The sequence below is a fragment of the Mobula hypostoma genome, chromosome 4 (genome assembly GCF_963921235.1).
Source record: "Mobula hypostoma chromosome 4, sMobHyp1.1, whole genome shotgun sequence".
NCBI classification, from domain to species: Eukaryota; Metazoa; Chordata; class Chondrichthyes; order Myliobatiformes; family Myliobatidae; genus Mobula; species Mobula hypostoma.
In genome coordinates, this window is record NC_086100.1 from 144217474 (window position 1) to 144239696 (window position 22223).

The following is a 22223-nucleotide window of genomic DNA, read 5'->3' on the forward strand; positions in this document are numbered from 1 at the left end:
CCACAGGTGTTGTTCTTCCTACCTTGTCGCAAAAACTCCTCCAACTTGCCCTTTTAGGTTGACGTATAGTTCTTCTCACCACTGCCTGTGATTTCTTATATTGAACCAAATGCTGCATATTATGGGTTCTTTTAACTAGCCTGAATGCTCTATTTCTGTTTTTTACAGCCTGACAATATTCCTCTGTCCACCATGGTACCAGTTTTCTATTCATCCTATTTTTACTCCTAGGTATAGATCCTTCTGCTGCCATGATAATTGCTGAAGTCACCTGACTGTTTAATTCATCTACATTTCCAGAAATATCAATCTTTGTCAACCCTTCTTCACTCAACTTCTGGAACTTACCCCAATCAGCTTTTTCAAACACCCACTTTGGGGTTCTGCCACCTGGTCTTACTTCAACTCTTTCACCCACTGAACACAAAACTGGGTAGTGATCACTGCCTACTGTTGAAGCAGTCCAAACTCCCCAGGTACTAATGCCAGCCAACGTATTAGACACTAACGTAATATCTAACACTGACTCAGTTCCTGTTGTTATATCTATCCTTGTGCCGCTACCATCATTCATACACACCAAATCCCTTTCTTCCATCAAATCTTCAATTACCTTTCCATTTGGATCTGTAATCTGATCCCCCCATATTGTGCTATGAGCATTGAAATCTGCACACCACACTACTTTATGTCTGTTTTGTCCTTGTATCTTTAATAGGCTGTCCAAATCCAACCTTTTACATGGATTGTAGTAGTTAATTATAACCACTCCCTCCCCTCTCTCCCACAATTCCACCACTATGTATTCCTGATCATCTCCTTTCTCCAGTACCCTATATGGTATACCTTGCTTGATTAACATAGCACAACCCCCTCCTCCCCCTAGATTTCTATCTTTCCTTATCATTGTATACCCATATACCACAAAGTCTAAAGTTGGTTTCAACCAAGTTTCCTGAATACACACTACATCTGGTTTTACAACCATTTCTTTAATAAAGTGCTTGAATTCCTGGCTATTGGCCAGTAAGCTCCTTGCATTCCATTGTAAAAGAATCACCATAATTAGTATTAACCAACACATGACACTTCCTGGCTTGACTGATTACTGAGGTTCTCCCTCACTTCCTCCCATGTCAGTCCTACTAACCCTAAATGGTTTACTGCTGCTTTTACCACCAGCTGAATTTTGTCACTTTTTGACTTTACCTCAGCAGTACTATTAATCACTCCCGCAATGAATGTTACTAGAGCCTTTTTGTCTACATAAATCCTGTCATTTGTTCTTTGTTGCATCTCTCGTATCCCTATTGCTCCCTGTTCATTAGGAGCATTATTCTGTTCTCTTGACATTCTTACAGCTTCTGCATAAGTGATCTTTCTTTTCACTCTTATTTCTTGAATTTTAGTCTCCCGTCTCACAACCTCACACCCACTATATGCAACATTATGAGCTCCTCCACAATTGCAGCATTTTGGTTGAACTCCTGTTCCGCACTTTCCATATTCATGATCACCCCCACATCTAGCACATCTCCTCTGCCTTTTACAGTTTTTAGCCACGTGTCCAAACCTTTGACAATTATAGCACCTCAATGGCTTTAGCACATACACCCTTACTGGGTAACTCATGAAACCCAGGATCACCTTCCTTGGCACTCTTTCTTCTTCAAATTCAATCAATACTGATTTACTTTCCTTTTTCACTCCCTCCTTTGTTGTTTTCAGTCTTTGAACATTCATTACTTTCCCTCCTTTGATATTCCTCTTTATCTCCTCCATATTTATACTCATTGGTATCCCTGTGATCACTCCTTTACAACCACTGTTTTGTGCTCCCACCCTCCCAGTGTATTCCACCTTGCATTTTCCTATCTCTTTTAGCTTGAGTGCTTTCTCAAGTTGTTCCTCATTCACACATCTTACCAATAAGTTGCCATCATTAAGGACTTTTGCAAATACTATTTCCCCTATCTTATTTGTCAGAGTTGTTGTTAGCACAAACGGGTTAATTTTCTTCATATGTCCCTGAGCCTTCTCATTAAACCTAATTATGACAACACCTCCTCTCTGAGCTTGTTCATCTTCCTCACTTTCAGAGCTTTCTCCACTATCATTTCTTATCCTTTTATTCCCTTTGTCTTGGTTTTTATTCATCCAACCCCTCACTACCTCCTCATTCCCTTTATTTCTCCCTTCACAATAATCCACCTCTCCCCAGCTGCCTACCTCTGGTCCCAAGTCTCTATCCCTCTCCTTCTCCACTTTCTTTCCCTCAACCCCACCTCTTACCTTGTCCACCATTACCAGACCCACACGACCCCCTCCCAACAATTTCCATTCCTTCCCCACTCTCTTTCCCTCAACAGGTTCCAAAACACACTCACACATCAAGCAAAACACAGCCAACTTCCAGCAGCAGTCCACACTCCATCCAGCCAATAAAGCTGAACCCAAGAGCTATTTATGTAGCCAGCCCAAAATGAGAATCAGGTGCCTCAATTAGAGCACCCAACAGAACAAGGGAAAACAGGAAAACCCGGAATAAGGAACGATGGACCGGACCATGAACCGGAATGCGGACTTCATGGGCTGGACCATGACAGACAATTCCTAATCGGATTATGTCCCTCCAAATGCTCACAAATCCTACCTCTCAGGATCTTCTCCAACAACTTGTCCAACACTGAAGTAAGACTTACCGGTCTACATCTCCGCGGGTTATCTCTACTCTCTTTCTTGAACAAGGGAACAATATTTGCAATCTTCCAATCCTCTGGTACTTCTCCCATCCCTATTGATGATGCAAAGATCATTGCCAAAGGCTCAGCAATCTCCTGCTTCATTTCCCACAGTAGCCGGGGGTATATCCCATCCGGTCCAGGTGACTTATCTAACTTAATGCTTTTCAAAAGCTCCGGCACGTCCTCTTTCTTAATGTCTATGTTCTCAAGCGTTTCAGTCCACTGTAAGTGGTCCCCACAATTGGTAAGGTCCTTTTCACTGGTGAATGCTGAAGCAAAGTATTCATTAAGTATCTCCGCTACCTCCTCCTCACTGTCGCACCTGATTGGTCCTATTCTCGCAGGGCTCATCCTCTTGCTCTTCACATGCTTGTAGAACTCCTTGGGGTTTTCCTTAACCCTGCCCACAAAGGCCTTCTCATGGCCAATTCTAACTCCCGTACTTTCATTCTTGACTTCCTCCCCGGCACCCTTGTAATTTTCTAGAGCTCTAACAGTATCTAGTTTCTTGAACCTTTTGTAAGCTTTTCTTTTCTGCTTAACTAGATTATCTACATGCTTTTTACACCATGGTTCTTTTACCCTAACATTATTTCCCTGCTCGATGGAACATACCTATGTGGAATGCCATGCAAATGTTCCCTGAACATTTGCTACACTTCTGTCATGCATTTCCCTGAGAACATCTACTCCCAATTTATGTTCCCAAGTTTCTGCCTGATAGTATTATATTTCCCCCACCGCAATTAAGTGCTTTCCCAAATTTTCTCCCCGCTCCCTCTCCAGTGCTATAGTAAAGGAGATAGAGTTGTGATCACTACCTCCAAAATACTCTCTCACCAAGAGATCTGACACCTGACCAGGTTAATTTCCCAATACCAGATCATGTAGAGCCTCTCCTCTAGTTGGCTTATCTTCCTGAACACCCCTAACAAACTCCACCCCATCTAAGCTCCTTGCTTTAAGGAGATGCCAGTCAATATTAGGAAAGATAAAATCACCCATCAGAACAACCCTGTTATTATTGCACCATTCCAGAATCTGCCTCCCTATCTGCTCCTCGATGTCTTTGTTACTATTGGGGGGGGGGTCTATAAAGTTATTATCCCCTTCCTGTTTCTGATTTCCACTTACAATGACTTAGTAGACAATCCCTTCATGACTTCCTCCTTTTTGACAGCCAACATACTATCCCTGATTAGCAGTGCCACTCCCCCACCTCTTTTGCCTCCCTCCCTGTCCTTTTTGAAACATCTAAAGCCCAACACACTCAGCAGCCATTACTGCCCCTGTGACATCCAAGTCTCTGTCATGGCCACAGCATCAGAGAGACATAGACTACCTACTGCAGATATCTCAAGCACTGGCAAAATACTACCAATCCTATCTCAAATTAATTGTAAGGACAAACAAACTAAATCAGTGCCTTCATCACTTGCACTGAGGCCCAGTTATTGTCAGATGATGACCGTGAACTGGCTGCATTGATCACATAGAACATAGAATAGAACAGCACAGTACAGGCCCTTCGGCCCACAATGTTGTGCCGACCCTCAAACCCTGCCTCCCATATAAGCCCCCACCTTAGATTCCTCCATATACCTGTCTAGTAGTCTCTTAAACTTCACCAGTGTATCTGCCTCCACCACTGACTCAGGCAGTGCATTCCACGCACCAACCACTCTCTGAGTAAAAAACCTTCCTCTAATATCCCCCTTGAACTTCCCACCCCTTACCTTAAAACCATGTCCTCTTGTATTGAACAGTGGTGCCCTGGGGAAGAGGCGCTGGCTATCCACTCTATCTATTCCTCTTATTATCTTGTACACCTCTATCATGTCTCCTCTCATCCTCCTTCTCTCCAAAGAGTAAAGTCCTAGCTCCCTTAATCTCTGATCATAATGCATACTTTCTAAACCAGGCAGCATCCTGGTAAATCTCCTCTATACCCTTTCCAATGCTTCCACATTCTTCCTATAGTGAGGTGACCAGAAATGGACACAATACTCCAAGTGTGGCCTAACCAGAGTTTTATAGAGCTGCATCATTACATCGCGACTCTTAAACTCTGGCCCTCGACTTATGAAAGCTAACACCCCATAAGTTTTCTTAACTATCCTATCCACCTGTGAGGCAACTTTCAGGGATCTGTGGACATGTACCCTGAGATCCCTCTGCTCCTCCACACTACCAAGTATCCTGCCATTTACTTTGTACTCTGCCTTGGAGTTTGTCCTTCCAAAGTGTACCACCTCACACTTCTCCGGGTTGAACTCCATCTGCCACTTCTCAGCCCACTTCTGTATCCTATCGATGTCTCTCTGCAATCTTTGACAATCCTCTACACTATCTACAACACCACCAACCTTTGAGTCGTCTGCAAACTTGCCAACCCACCCTTCTACCCCCACATCCAGGTTGTTAATAAAAATCACGAAAAGTAGAGGTCCCAGAACAGATCCTTGTGGGACACCACTAGTCACAATCCTCCAAGCTGAATGTACTCCCTCCACCACCATTCTTTGCCTTCTGCAGGCAAGCCAATTCTGAATCCACCTGGCCAAAATTCCCTGGATCCCATGCCTTCTAACTTTCTGAATAAGCCTACCGTGTGGAACCTTGTCAAATGCCTTACTAAAATCCATATAGATCACATCCACTGCACTACCCTCATCTATATGCCTGGTCACCTCCTCAAAGAACTCTATCAGGCTTGTTAGACATGATCTGCCCTTCACAAAGCCATGCTGACTGTCCCTGATCAGACCATGATTCTCTAAATGCACATAGATCCTATCTCTCAGAATCTTTTCCAACAGCTTTCCCACCACAGACGTAAGGCTCACTGGTCTATAATTACCCAGACTATCCCTACTACCTTTTCTGAACAAGGGGACAACATTCGCCTCCCTCCAATCCTCCGGTACTATTCCTGCGGACAACGAGGACATAAAGATCCTAGCCAGAGGCTCAGCAATCTCTTCTCTCGCCTCATGGAGTAGCCTGGGGAATATTCCGTCAGGCCCTGGGGACTTATCTGTCCTAATGTATTTTAACAACTCCAACACCTCCTCTCCCTTAATATCAGCATGCTCCAGAACATCAACCTCACTCATATTGTCCTCACCATTGTCAAGTTCCCTCTCATTGGTGAATACCGAAGAGGAGTATTCATTGAGGACCTCGCTCGCTTCCACAGCCTCCAGGCACATCTTCCCACCTTTATCTCTAATCGGTCCTACCTTCAGTCCTGTCATCCTTTTTTTCTTCACATAATTGAAGAATGCCTTGGGGTTTTCCTTTACCCTACTCGCCAAGGCCTTCTCATGCCCCCTTCTTGCTCTTCTCAGCCCCTTCTTAAGCTCCTTTCTTGCTTCCCTATATTCCTCAATAGACCCATCTGATCCTTGCTTCCTAAACCTCATGTATGCTGCCTTCTTCCTCCTGACTAGATTTTCCACCTCACTTGTCACCCATGGTTCCTTCACCCTACCATTCTTTATCTTCCTCACCGGGACAAATTTATCCCTTACATCCCGCAAGAGATCTCTAAACATCGACCACATGTCCATAGTACATTTCCCTGCAAAAACGTCATCCCAATTCACACCCACAAGTTCTAGCCTTATAGCCTCATAATTTGCCTTTCCCCAATTAAAAATTTTCCTGTCCTCTTTGATTCTATCCTTTTCCATTATAATTATAAAGGCCAGGGGGCAGTGGTCACTGTCCCCCAGATGCTCACCCACTGAGAGATCTGTGACCTGACCCGGTTCATTACCTCGTACTAGATCTAGTATGGCATTCCCCCAAATCCAGGCTTCCAGAAACTACATTCCATTCCTTGTATTAACATGGACAAATATTATCAAAAGAACAGAAAACAAGATTCAAAGGTGTACTCAAAGCTTTTTTGAAGAAAATCAACATCTATGGGATTCTTGGACCCTTCCCTGTCCATGACTACTGCAAATGAGGATGTTCTAATTGGGAGGGTATTCAGAACCTCAAAACCACAGCTGGGGTGTACAATTAAAGCCCCATATATAAAATGTGTCATATCAAATTCTACCCTCTTGCTGATTGTGTCAGTCATTTTTTGCCCCGGCTTCACATTAGCTCCTGTAGTCACGTCTATAGGATGTACTGCAGCAGGAGCCCACATATCCAGAATGCAAGCAAGTTATCTTTAAATCTGCTCCCTCATGAAAAAAGATAGGCAAACACTGGCTGAGAAATCAACATGAAGTTGTGCTTCATTCAATAAGCAATTTGGAAATAATTAAGATCTGCATTCCAAACTGCTGTTCCCCTAAATTAAGATTAAAAATGTTTTTGATAAATAAGATCAAGGCCAAGATTTCCATTAAAAACAATGCACAATCTAAGTTGTATCACTGGAACCTCAAAGTACATTTGTTGAAGTGAAGTGAACTCAATCTGTGGTCCACTTGTTTTTTCTTTCAGTTTTAAAAGTGTTATCCTATTTACAGGGTATAACAGAATATCAGATGCCAGTTGATATGTACAAAAGCAAGTCATCCCGTGTCCCAGAAATTTCAGTTTCTGCTGAACAATTCAGGCTTCTATGAAAAGGCTGTTCAAATTTTATATATATATATATATATATTTATTCAGCCTGGTATGTGAACGCCAATACCTTTAAATGGAAAATCTTACTAAAGGTAGTGGATTTGGCCCAGTACATTACGGGCTAAATACTCCCAACCATTGAGCACAACTACATGAAACATTGCCATAGAAAAGCAGCATCCATCATCAAAGTTCCTCACCACCTAGACCATGCTCCTTTCTGACTGCTGCCAGCAGGCGGAAGGTACAAGTGCCTTAGGACTCACACCACCAGGTTCAGGAATTGTTACTTCCCCTCAACCATCAGGCTTTTCAACAAAAGACGATAATTATACTCATCCATTGAGATGTTCCCACAACCAATGATCTCACTTTAAGGACTCCTTTTGTTATTTAATAGTCTCATTATTTACTGCTATTTACTTGTAGTTGCATTTCAACAGTTTGTTGTCTTCTATGCACTTGCTCTTTCAGTGATCCCATTTACAGTTGCTACGCTATTGATTTGCTGAGTATGCCTGCAGGAAAAAGAATCTCAGGGTATATGTGGTGACATGTATGTACTCTGATAATAAATCTTACTTTCAAATTTGAATTTTTTCACAGACTGAGCCAGTATTTAATTGCTTGTCCCTGGCTGGCCCGGAGAAAGTGCTGGTGAGCTGCCTTCTTGAAATGCTGCAGTCCTTGAGATGTCGGTGCACCCAGATGCTGTTACGGAGAAAATTCCAAAAATTTGCTCTAATGCGAAGAAAAAATGTGGATGTATTTCCAGCTGATTATAGTGTGTTGCTTAGAGGCCGTGGTGTTCTCATGTTTTTGCTGCCCTTTTCCTTGCATCTAGTAGAGGTCATGGGTTTGGAAGATGCTACAGTGCATCTTATAGATAGTATAAGCTACTGCTAATCTCTGTCAGTGGTGGCATGAATGACTATTTATGGATGGAGGCCTATCAACTGGATGGATATGCCTTATATGGTAGCAATCTCTTTCATGCTGTTGAGGTGCATACACTGTTGATCGCCCTCAATGTTATTCCCATTTATGACAATGTGCTAGAGGAATTTGGGAGACTGCTTATGAAAATTAAAGGATTTCGGCCTCATTATATTCTACAGGACAATTCAGAGCAGCATTACAAATTGAACATTTTTAGTTTATCTGTAGGTGCAGTACCAATGAAACAGGTATGGATAGAACTCATTGAAGAAATCATCATTCAGTACTATAGGGAAGAGGTAGAAATTTGCATTGATATTGAGTTGTTAGAAGTTGTGTCAAGGCTAGTGGGAAATCATACAAAATGGTTAATCAGTAGATGAGGTAGATCACAAAGCTTTGAATCAACTGGTTGCCAGAGCCAGACTACAAGAGTTTTGAATATTTTATTAGATTCTTTCTAGTTTTAAGTAAATTGAGAAATTTTTGCCCTTCAATCTTGTTGCATTTCTCCTAATGTGATGCAGAAACTCATTCTAAGATGTATAAAATAATCCTTAGTTCTTAGTCATTTGTCAAGCTGCTTATCAGCTCTGGTTAAAAATAATAAGTTGTGGAATGAGAAATGAAGAGAGCGGAGGCTAACAGACTCTGCTGAAATTAAGCTAGCATGCAGATTCTACATTGATGCAAAATAGTTCTGGGGCTGCATTAGTGCTAAAATGTTAACATTTCCCTGAATAAAAACCTTCATCAGTCTTTAAATGTGCTGACCATAGTATTAATAGAGCTCTACATAAAGTGGATTCCTTAGAATGATTTTCTATAGCTCACTTAAATTAATTAGTTTTCTCATCTATGACTTGCTATTATTGGTTTCATTATAAGACAAGCCGGCCCAACTGAATATATTAAAGCCCCTGTTGAATAAGTAGACAGCAATTCATATCTCCACAGATTGTGTTCATGTGTGACAGTGTACTGACATCCAGTGCTGTTGCCTTGCACTCCTGAACCTGGTGTTATGTATTTCAAGTTTGCAAATTTTCTCTGTGATGCCATGAGTGGCTCTGGTTTCCTCTCACATCTAATATTGTACTCGCGGGTTAATTCACACGTGTAAGTAAACATTAGTAAGCAGCAAAAGAATGAGTGGAATTGATGGGCATAGGATAGAGAATAAGATTAGGGCTACAAAGAAATAAGGTGGTGGGAAAGAAACTGGTGGAATTGATCTGCTGGGAGCTGAAGTGGACCTATTGGCTGGAATGGCCTTCTTTTGTGTCATTGTTATCAGCTCTATGACATAGAAATTTATATGGGAATCAACAAAACTACACAAACCTAGGTTAATTCCTGATACTTATAAAATTTGCTCTCTGGACAATTTAAAATCTATTCTGAGGAAACCCACACAGTATTTTCCCATAGCAGAAGCAGATCATAATGGAAGAAGAAGCCTAAGAAGAAAAAAATAAGTAGCTTGTTAATTTAAGAAATCCTTTTAAAATCTTGCCCAAGGCTTGTAAACTTAAATATGTATTTTTAGTCTTTTCCATGTCTTGTTCATATTTCAACAACACACACAGTAAATCTTTCTAAGACTTAAAAAAACCTCTCCAATGGTTTATTTGTTTAAGATGTGTTCCAAAGCTTTTAAAAATTAAAAAGAATAGTTCAGGATTCTTAGAAGGGTTGGGAAGTTTTAAGAATTTCTGAGACTTTTCAAAACTGTTTAATACCTTAAGACTTTTTATAGGTAAAGACGGATTTGGTCTTATTCTATCAGTCTTCCCTTTGCATTCTGTGGGTGTGGGTTTATTTTTGATTATCATGGGTTATAAAACAAACATCACTCAAACAACACTGCAGAAATGGGCAATGTAGAAATATTTCATTATATTTAGACTAAGCCTTTTCTAGGAAGATTGATCAAGGTAGCAGGCAGCTCCTGATGAAGTCAGCACCACTGATCAAAGTCATAGACTGTTCCTTGACACAACAACAGATGAAATGTATGAAATAAGTATTACCAGATTGCTCACATTTGTTATGCACTGTTGTTCAACAACAATATGTTAAAGCTATTACACCACCTCTTCAGTGGAAATATACACTCAGTGGCCTGCTAATACAACTATACACCTACTCATTAATGCAAATATGCCAAACATGTGGCAGCAACTCAATGCATAAAAGCATGTATACATCGTCAAGTGGTTCAGTTGTTGTTCAGATCAAACATCTGAATGGGGAAGAAATGTGATCGAAGTGACTTTGACCATGGAATGTTTATTTGGTGGCAGATGGAATGGAAAAGTAGAAGGCGTAGACTCTCAGTGCAGTGTTACCCTGTGGTGGCACTCAGGAAAAAATTCACAGCCAGGTCAGTGGTACAGTGGCTAGCTCTGAGGCTCAGCTGTGAAGGATAAAATGAGGCAGAGTAATATTGATAGGAGATTCATTAATTTACGGCGCAGTCAAGAGATTTGGTAGCTGCGTAAGAGACACCAGGATTGAGGGAATCAGATGGTTATCATTGTTCTGAAGCATGTACCTGAGGTGTAACAAGCTCCCCAGATGATCCTTAATACCTCCAGATACAACCCAGTACTTGACCAGCATTATTTTTGTAAAGTATATGTTTGAAACTTTAGTGTGAAATCTGCTTTCACCATATGTATCCACACAGAGTCATTGAGGCATACAGCATGGAAACCGGCCCCTTTAGCCCAACTTAACAATAATGACTGTGTTGTCCAGTTGCCCAATGAGCTAAGCCCAGCTACCTGTGTTTGGCCTGTAGTGCTCTAAACCTCGCCTACTTATGTACTTAACTACAGTAGACGTCTTTTAACATGCTTCTCATGTGCATGCCTCAACTGTTATTTCTTGCAGCTCATTCCAAATATGTATTACTCTTTCTGTGAAGAAGGTACCCCTATTATCCTTTTAAATCTCTTGCCTATGATCCTTAACCTATGCCCTCTTGATTTTAGCACCCCTTCCTCAGGGGCATAATATGTGCTTTCACCATCTGTGCCCCCTCGTGATCTTATATACCTCTGACATTTAACCTCTCAAAGTCTCAGTCCCAGTCTACACAACACTTTCCTGTGAATCCAGTCCCCAAATCCTGGCAATACCCTGCTATTTTTTTTTTCTGTACTCTTTATGGAGCAATAACATCTTCCTTATAACAGGAGACTTTAACTTCCCTATCACATATTGAGGACCTATTTAGTAAGTTCACAGAGAAAACAAAAGTTTAAGATAAACAGTTCTAGACCTTCAACAAAATGCTGTATATGCTGGAAATATTAATCAGAAAAATGAAATAGTCATTAGGATGAGCAGTTGGCTATGGTGAGAGAAACAGAGTTAATTGGCCAGGCAAATGATACTCAATTGGAATTAGATATTTCATTAGATAGCTATAATGAAAGGTTGTTAATGAAATATTAACTCTATTTCTCCACAAATGTTGCTTGATGGAATATTTACATAATTATATTTAAGTTGTTTTTATTTAAATGTATTGCCAAATATGGTACAAAAACAAGAATAAACAGAGGAAGGAACAAAGGAAGAATCATTGAAAAATATGTAGTAACCTTTCCAACCAAATAACTTGAGTGGAGTTGACTCATCTGAGTAAATACATTAATCTGGCAATTACTTTCTGTAGAATTTTCGTTAGTCAAAGTTAATCTGAATTTGCTTGGAGAATAGAGAATACAGTATTTTGATTACTGCACCACAGAGTTGTTTCAATCAATTAAGAAGTACATGTTGGAAAAAAGTCCTTTTCCTCCTCTTTTCCTTTTTATTTCATTTACTTTTGGGCTCACTAGGTGTACTTATCTGGCTGACTTACAATTTTTATTAGGCTTATAATGACAACCTTGTAATACATGTCCTTTCAGTGCCCCTTTAATCTATAAAATTACATACAAAGCTATACAGAATGAAAACTGTAGGCATTCCAAAAATGTTTGTTGCTTGGCTGCCTACCAGCAGTTCTCCACTGCAGCTGCTACCTATTCTTCGGTGGTGTCATTATCAGGCTTTGGTGGATCTTCTGGGACATGGTACCAACAATCCTTTCTTGAGTGCTCACTACAAGATTTGACACTACAAGGGATTGTATCAGCTGTACTCTCAGTCCAATCAAAAACCTAGTATCTTCATTCGTAGCTTACTTAGGTATCCTCTATGTCATTAGGTGTATGTCCTTGTTATGTTCCTGTGCAATGCTGGTATACAGTAAAAAGACATGATGAGACTGAATACTCATGAAGGAGGTTATTTTCTTACTGATCTTGTGCATTATTCTTATTGCTGACATGCAATTAGAAGCCTGGAATCATAGAATTTAAAGAAAAGGTGAGAACACCAATAAAAATATAATCTAAACTGCCATACGCAACACATGCAAAATGCTGGAGGAACTCTGCAGGTCAGGCAGCACTTATGGAGGGAATGGTTCAATCAGAGCCAAAGAAACCTGTTTCAAAGGATATCATCCAGCAGCATTCATATCCACCGTGATGAAATGCTATGATCATAAAGCGTATCAACTCCTGCTTGGATTGGCCTACCAACATAGCAAGTCAACAGCAGATGCCATTTCTTTGGCTCTTTCCTGAGCTCCAGATGCATGGACAATGAAGAAACAGATGTCCGAATGCTCTTCATTGACCACAGCTCAGTATTCAACATTATCATCCCCTCAAAACTCATCACTAAGCTCCAAGGTTTGGGCATCAGTACTTCTCTGCTCATCTGGATCCTCAATCTCTTCATGGGTAGGTTCCAGGTAGTATACTCGCGATCGGCACAGGTGCACCACATGACGGTGTACTTCGCCCCTGCTTTAATCAGTCTGTACATATGACTGTCTGGCTAAGTACATCTCCAATGCTGTGTTTAAGTTTGCCGACAGCACCACCATTTTTTGTGCAAATCATAGGTGTTGATGAATCAGTATATATGAGGGAGATTGAAAATCTGTTTGAGTTGTATCACAACAACAACAACAACATCTCATTCAAAAGCAGCCAAACCAAATAGCTGGTTATCAACCACAGGATGAAGAAGTCCGAGGTACTTGAGCCTGTCTCATTAGGGGAGCAGAGGCGGAGAGGGTTAACAACTTGAAATTCCTTAGTGTTAACATGCCAGAGGGTCTGTCCTAGGACCAGCATGCAAGCATAGTCATAAAGATGGCACAAATTCTTTCTTAGAAGCTTGCATAAATTCAGCATGTCACTTAAAATTTGACAAACTTTTATAGATGCACAATGCAAAGTATTTGGATTGGGTGCATCGTGGCCTAGTATGTAAATAGTAATGATCTTGCATAAAGAATTCTACGGAAAGTGGTGGATACAGCTCAGTTCATCAGAGGTAAAGCCTTCATCTCTACTAAATACATTGCTATGGAGTACTGCCACAATAAAAGCAGGATCCAGCGGCAAAGGCCCCCACCATCCAGGCCATGCCTTCTTCTTGATACTACACCATTGGGCAGGAGGTACAGAAGCCTTAGGTCCCTCACCACCAGATTTAGGAATAATTATTACCCTACGACAATGAGGCTTCTGAACTGCCATGGATAACTACATTCACCTCAACTCTGAACTGATTCGATAACCTATATAGTCACTTACAAGAACTCTGTACATATTTCCATAATATTGTTTTTTATTTAAATAATTTGTCTTCTTTTTCACCTTGGTTGTTGTCAGCATTAGTCTGCTTACATATAGTTTTTCTCTAATTCTTTTGTATTTCTATTTTTCCTGTAAATGCCTGCAAGAAAATTAATTTGAAACTCCTACTCAGCTCCTTGGCTATTTCTGGAAGAAAACATTAGATCATGGATAGATAGATAGATAGATAGATATACTTTATTGATCCCGAGGGAAATTGGGTTTTGTTACAGCCGCACCAACCAAGAATAGAGTATAAATATAGCAATACAAAAAACTACAAACAATCAAACAACAATATGCAAACTATGCCAGATGGAAATAAGTCCAGGACCAGCCTATTGGCTCAGGGTGTCTGACCGTCCATGGGAGGAGCTGCAAAGTTCGATGGCCACAGGCAGGAAAAACCTCCCGTGATGCCCAGTGTTGTATCTCAGTGGAATATGGCCGGAGTCCAACAGCGAAAAGTTCAATATCCAGTCTACAAACACGTTCCTCGATCGTAATATGACCAGGATTGCACCATCCGCTGTTAACCAGAACAGCAAGCCCCCAACTCCTTTACGCTTACCGCTCTCAGTGTACTTCCGGTCAGCCTGAACGGTCTGGAAGCACTCCATGGAAAAGTTTTGATCGGGTATATCCTCGTGCAGCCCCGCTTCAGTAAAACACATAACACTGCACACCCAAAATGCTCTCTGACTCCTGGCTAGCGCTGTCAACTTGACCATTTCATCCAGTGAAAGAAGAATAAAAAAGCGCTCTTTACCAATGTTCGTCTGCATGAATCTGCAAATCATAGCCACGTCTAACAGGGTAACTTTGTCCCCACCACTTAATGGAATTGGAGTACAATACTGAGAACTTTAGACTTTCATGGAGATGAAAGGCTTCCTTTTGGATGTTTGATAATCAAAATATGCTTTGACTGCACAGTCTGACAAGATACAAAGTGAAGTAAGTGAACATTCTTCATTGTGCAATCTTGTCTTGCGAGAGTCAAAGGCATTCAAAAGAAAAAAAGTATTCAATTGAATGCTTCTACTTATAAAATAATTAGTTTTGACTTATAATCGAATACTCTTGAGATGTTCCACAGTACTTGATTAAATTTATTGAGGACAGATTTGTATTGATGAGATACTTTGAGCAAATGGTCAATAATCACATCCAATCCTTTTCCAACTCAGCTAATGTTTAATACATGTTATCTCACATCTACATTAAGATGCATCTCTATGCATCTATTTGTTCAAAATCTTTACATGTTACCAATATATTACAGATTTAAACTATTATGTGCATTCCCTTACATCAAAAGAACACAGAATAAAATAAGTGTTCCAGCTTGTGTTGACAATGTTAAATGAACATTTGCCAATGTAGATTTCAGTGTAATATATATGATATTTGTCTTTATCTTGGAAAGATCTTAAAGGAATCAGAGAATAGGAGGATTTCAGATATTCTTTATGGGATCACTTATAGCTAGGATCATTCTTACCTTCCACACCTCTGTTGGAATCAGGCAGAGGGGTAGCACCCACTTACTTAGTAACCTAAGCAAAGTTCTTTTATAGGAAATAAAGGAAAACATGAAGTATAAGGATAACTCATCACACATCCGATTAATATCCAAACACAATTGTTCCAGTATCTCTTAAGTGTTACATAAATACCACACCAGTGTATCCCTTGTTTAGTATCAGTTCTTCAATCGTGCCATAGTGTGCCTCAGATCAATGGTAACCTTTTACTCGAAGGAAGTTAGTTCAAATCAACATGAAAATTATTATAACTCTGTTGAGTTTGATGGGACAACATCAATATCACACGTATTAGGTAGAACTTCAATCATTTTGCAACACCAGTAACATTTGAGAGATGAGGATTAATTGAAGTTGAATACTTGTATCCCAAATGATATTGAATTTTTACTTATGTTTCAGACAGGGAAAAGTATTGAATAGTTTTTAAGTGAATATTAGCTGGCCAGAGATCATCTTATTTATGATGTGAAGAAGGTGCAATGCAGGTAGACATAAGGTGCAAGATAATAACAAAGTAGTTTGTGATGTCTTGAAACAATGAACAGAGCTGTCCTTGACCCACACTTTTAAGACATATTTCCCTTTTCTCCCCATATAAGATGGACATTGCTTAGGCTCTTCAGTAGCATTTGTTAAGTAGCTAAGAAGGGAGTAAGAAATGCTTCATAAGTCCAGGCAGCAGGTGGGGGCTGGGAGTGGGCAGAAATGGCAGATGATGAACTTGAATAGCACCATTCTGCTGGCAGGAATTGGATCCAAGGTTCATTTGATATATGACCTTGGGCTTTACCAATATTAGACCAGTGAAATGTGCACACTGGAACTGGAATTTGGAACTGGTTTATTATTGGCACAAGTACCAAGATACCGTGAACAGCATGTCTTATATACTGTTCACACAGATCAAATCATTGGACAGTGCATTGAGGTAGTACGAGAAAAACAATAACAGAATGTGGAATAAAGTGCAAGAGCAACAGAGAAGGTGCAATGCAGATAGACAATAATAATAGTCATAAGAAGTACTTTATTGATCCCAAGTAGGAAGTTATTTTGTTACACGAGCAACATTTAAGAACACACTTAGAAATAATAATAATAACTAAAATAAAATACAAAATTCTGTGCAATAATAATGTACAAAATAATAAAACAGAGATTATAGTACTATGATGCAGCTCTATAAAAGCTCTATAAAACTCTGGTTAGGCCACACTTGGAGTACTGTGTCCAGTTCTGGTCGCCTCACTATAGGAAGGATGTGGAAGCATTGGAAAGGGTACAGAGGAGATTTACCAGGATGCTGCCGGGTTTAGAGAGTATGCATTATGATCAGAGATTAAGGGAGTTAGGGCTTTACTCTTTGGAGAGAAGAAGGATGAGAGGAGACATGATAGAGGTGTATGAGATAATAAGAGGAATAGATAGAGTGGATAGCCAGCGCCTCTTCCCCAGGACACCACTGCTCAATACAAGAGGACATGGCTTTAAGGTAAGGGGTGTGAAGTTCAAGGGGGATATTAGAGGAAGGTTTTCTACTCAGAGAGTGGTTGGTGTGTGGAATGCACTGCCTGAGTCAGTGGTGGAGGCAGATACACTAGTGAAGTTTAAGAGACTACTAGACAGGTATATGGAGGAATTTAAGTTGGGGGCTTATATGGGAGGCAGGGTTTGAGGGTCAGCACAACATTGTAGGCTGAAGGGCCTGTAATGTGCTGTACTATTCTATGTTCTATGTTCTATATGATGTGTGTTCTCTTGTCACATAGAAATTAACTGTTGTATATGTTTTTGTATTTTGCATTTGGTAGGAAAGATTTTCTGTAACGATCCTTGTGACAGCGGAGCTGAATGAACCTGTTTGAAAGGGTGCTCCACCACTTATTCTGTAGGTCATGGAGAGGACGTGCCTGATTGTTCATGAAGGATAATATATCTTTATCCCTCTTGACCAAGGCTGTCTTGCATTCCTCTGCACTGTAGTCAGTCTATATGTTCTCTTTACTCTCCTCTTCTAAATAAGATACTGCCCCTGGCTACTGTGCTTTGTGTTAGTGCCCATTGCAGCGATTTGCCCTGCTAATATGACGAACTGATTCCTGAGGCTTTGTGCCTACTATGGGCTGCTCCAGAGATCTGGATGAAAGGACTCCATTTCATTTGGAATGCTGTTGCTGTTGCTCTCTTTATGTTGGGAAGGCAGTATTGGTGCTGGTGATGCAGAAAGACAGAATAAATTCATCAAAAAGGGTAACACTGCAAAGAAGACTGCTCTAGCTTCAACAGACTGGTAAAAGATCTGCAACATCCTGCTACACCAATTAACCAATTTCCCCCGGGATCAATAAAGTATGACTATGACTATGACTACACAAGATAAGGTGCAATAAGGTGCAAGATAGTTTGTAATGTCTTAAAATAATGGGCAGAACTGTCCTCAAACCTGGTTGTTTGTGCTTTCATGCTTTTTTATCAAAGCAAGGGGAAAGGAGTGAAATTGTTCAGGTAGAGTAGGGTCTTTGACTATGATGACTGACTTACTGAAGCAGCAGGAAGTATACGCAAAGTCCATAGAGAGGAGGTCTCAAAAATTCCTTTTTGTTATGGGCAGAGCTATTGCCATACCAAGTTGTGGTGCATGATGAATTGAAAAAAAAAATGACAGGGTTGACAAGAACATGCCAACTTTTTTTTAGCTTCCTGAAGACTGCACGTTTATAGCCCAGCGGCGGTGGTTGGTGCAGTATGGACAAGACAAGACAAGAAATAGGCCAATATTGCTCACCACAGCAAAGCTGAAAAGGGAAACATGATTTAAACTCCAGGTATCTGCAAAGCTGGCAAAGCTGGTAGATCCTTGAGGGAGGTAATCTTTGGAAGGGTTAGTTGATTGTGAAAGAGGAGGAGATTGCAAAAGAGGGCTTCAAAGGTCAAAGTTCAAAGTGCATTCATTATCAAAGAAAGTATAAATTATACAACATTGAGATTTGTTTGCTTACAGACAGTTGCAAAGCAAGGAACCCGAAAGAACCCAGTTTTTTCTTTAATTCCATCACCAGTGCGGACAGAGAAAGAGAAAAAAACAAAACAAATTATGCAAGTAATAGAAGCGAGCAACAGCATTCCAAACCAAATTCAGTCCTCTGATTGAAATCCCTGGAGCAACCCAGAGTAGGCACAAAGCCTCAGGATTCAGTTCATCATATTAGAAGGACAAATCACTGCAGTGGGCACTAACACAAAGCATAGTAACTGAGGCAGTCTCTTGTTTATAAGTGGAAAGTAAAGAGGACATATGGACTGACTGTAATGCAGAGGAATGCAAGACAGCCTTGGGCAGGAGGTACAGAAACCTGAAATCTCACACCAGCAGTCACAGACACAGCTGCTTTTCAACAACCAAAAGGTTCTTGAACCAACATGCACAACACTAACTCTACCTCAGCAACGGAGCGCTACCCTTGCACTATGATGATCATATTTCTAATAGTGTTTTTGCATGAATGCATTGTTTTACATTGTTTTATATAATGTATGCTTTGTGTTAACTGTAATTATGTGCCTGTGAAGCTGTTATATTTTCAATGTACTAACACCTCACTATACTTTTGCATATGGCAATAAACTGAGTTGATCTTGGAGCTCGAAGCTAAAGGGGCCTTCCTGACCTATTCAGTGCACCATTCAATAAAGCTGTTATACCTTCATTAGGGACCTTCAGTTGGATGTGGCCATCTGAAGTGTGATAATACTGGTGATTGTCAGGACCGGGAACTTTCAGTACCAATATACCACTTCTGCCAGATGTCTGAAATTGGAACATATCAATACTTGAGTGTAAGAAAATGGTTCCATAGAATAATTAATTTACAAAGAAAACACACTTTCCTTTTTCAGACAACTTGGACATTTCAAATGACTTTCCTGAAACAAATTAATACATGATAGTATTATAAATAATTCTGACAACAAAACCTCAAAGTTCAAAGTAAATTTATTATCAAAGTTCAAATATATTACCATATACAACACTGAGATTCATTTTCTTGCAGGCAAACTCAATAAGTGCACAATAGAATAACAACCATAATAGAACCAATGAAAGACCACATCAGTGTGCAAAAGACAACCAACTGTGCAAATACAAAAACAAATAAATAATAATAAATATAAATATTGAGAACATGAGATGAAGAGTTCTTGAAATTGAGTCCATAGCTTTTGGAAACATTTCAATGATGGGGCAAGTGAGGTTGAGTGAAATTATCTCTTTGGTTCAAGTGCCTGATGTTTGAGGAGTACCAACTGTTCTGAACTGTGTGGTATGAGTCCTGAGGCACCTGGACCTTTTTCCAATGAGTTTTTGTTTATTGAGAGTATTGTGAACGTAAGGTCTTTGTATTTGTTACAAATATCTTTGGTAGCTGTGTTACCAATTCCCGGCATCACATAGCTGTTCTTTTCTTTACAGCTCACAACTTGCAGTTAGACCCTTCCAATGCTTGTTTGTCTCAAGTAAGCCAGAACAGAGAAAAGCAATTTTCAGCCAATGCTTGAAATGTGTCATGAAAAGCATAATGTTGCTTCAGCCTCTAGCCCTATTAGTACAGATGCAGTCAGACATGTTTTCCTAGTTATGTCTGAATTTTAAATATTCTAAGACTCTACTGCCCTATCTCTGGTGGAAGATATGTCCAATAACTTATGAATGTCCATGAATAAATTACTTCCCCCCACCTCCATCTTAAAGACAAACCCATGTGAATATTATTTAAATGTCCAGGAAATTTTCCCAAATTATATTCTACCTTTGCACTTATACTTCATTTATGGGATTTTTGTCCACTTATTTAACCTATCCATATCCCTTTTCAACCCCTTCATGTTCTTATCACAACTTATCACTCTGATAACTACCCTCCTATCACTGTGTCATTTGCAAATTGAGTAAAAAGACTATTGGTCATGCTAAAATGTCAAGATCCTCGTACCCGTCCTATTTTACATAATTTTGCCAATCAGTGAAAGACCAATTTATATATAGTCTCTCTTTCCTGTTAGCTAGCCAATCTGTCCATGTCAAAGCATTTACAACAACACTATGAGCTGATATTTTAATATAACACCTAATCAAGCACCTTCCAGAAATCTTAGTCTATCCACCTTTATATAAATAATATATTATCTTTTCCAAAAAAAAATCATATGATCAAACATGTCTTCTCTTTTAGAAAGAAAAAAACATATTGACCCTTCGCCTAACTACTTTGATTTTGGTTTTGGAACAGAAATGAGGATGTGTCCAAGAATGTTTCTGTAATATAAGGCTGGGGTTGATTTCTGACTGTGCAAAATATTAAGTAAATTAAATAAACCATTCGCTTAACAGAGACAATGGATCTATTAATCCTCAAGCCTGCAGGTTCCTAACGTAAGGGACTGGCTTCCCTTTGCTACACCATTTGTGTCTCAACCAATGAGTTCCCAGGCTACACTGGTTCCCAATTTTCCGTAATGAAAAGGATCATCTCTTAGCGTGAGATCTTGAATGGAGCTGTTAAGGCCTATAATGAAATTGAAATCTTGGCTTGTATAACTTTAGTAAAACATCAATGAATTTTTCCTTGTCTTGAAGCATTTTCAGCTCACAAACTATGGAAGATCAGTTATGTGATACAACTATTTCAGTCATTACTTAAAGAAATTCTTAAACTACTCTTTGGAACAGTGACATGAAATGCTACTCAGAGAGTTTCACGTTCAGTTTATTTTTTCTATGTCTTATACTACAGTCAATCTCTCCTGAAATGTCGTTCACTAAATGATCTCTTGACTGTGAAGGGCATTCTAGCAGTCTGGTTGTGTGTCTATTGGGGTATTTTACCGAAATATCATTGTTCTGGCCTCTGGGAGCACAGTATTTTTCTTGTATGAACATCACTTCCTGTGTGTAAGCTGTTTTTATACCATTTATATCATAAGTTTTGATTCAAATTGAAGCATACGTTGGAAAGACATTCATCTCCATCCTCTCTTTGTTTACCTTCAGATAGCAATATCTGAGTCTCAAGTTTTTGTTAATGTTGGTAAACATTTATTAGATATGTATAGAAGGAAGTAATTTGTTTATTGTTATTAAGATATTGTTGCACCATGAGTGTTCTCTTGTTTACACTGCATAATTATGGAATGTTGTGTATGTGAATTATTTTGGTTAACACCAGTTTTGAGAATAATCAGCAGTATAAGCAAACTCAGGCATGTGAGAATTCTGTATTGTATTTAATATGTATTTTACTTAACTTTCCGCAGTTTCACAATTAAGAGATCTAATTAAAAACCCAGAAGGAAACTTACATCTCGGGCGATTTCTGGGAAGGTGTTTAACTCGCTGCAAAGCTGCATACAAATGTATTGTGAAGGCAGAGGCACCATTCTAGAGAGAGTGAGGAAAGCTGCACCTGGATTGAAGAAAAATAAAAGGGTTCATATTTAAAGAACTTTTTAGCCTCCTAACATTGTGCAGAGACTCAAGAGGATAGACATCTTCTCTGAGGAACAATGTATTCGAAGCTTTATTTTATTTCTCTACAGAAACAATGACAGAATTGAGCTAGAGTTAGTGAATTATCAGTTGCACGCAACCAAGGTTGCTGCAGCTCTCCATTTCTTTATATCTGACT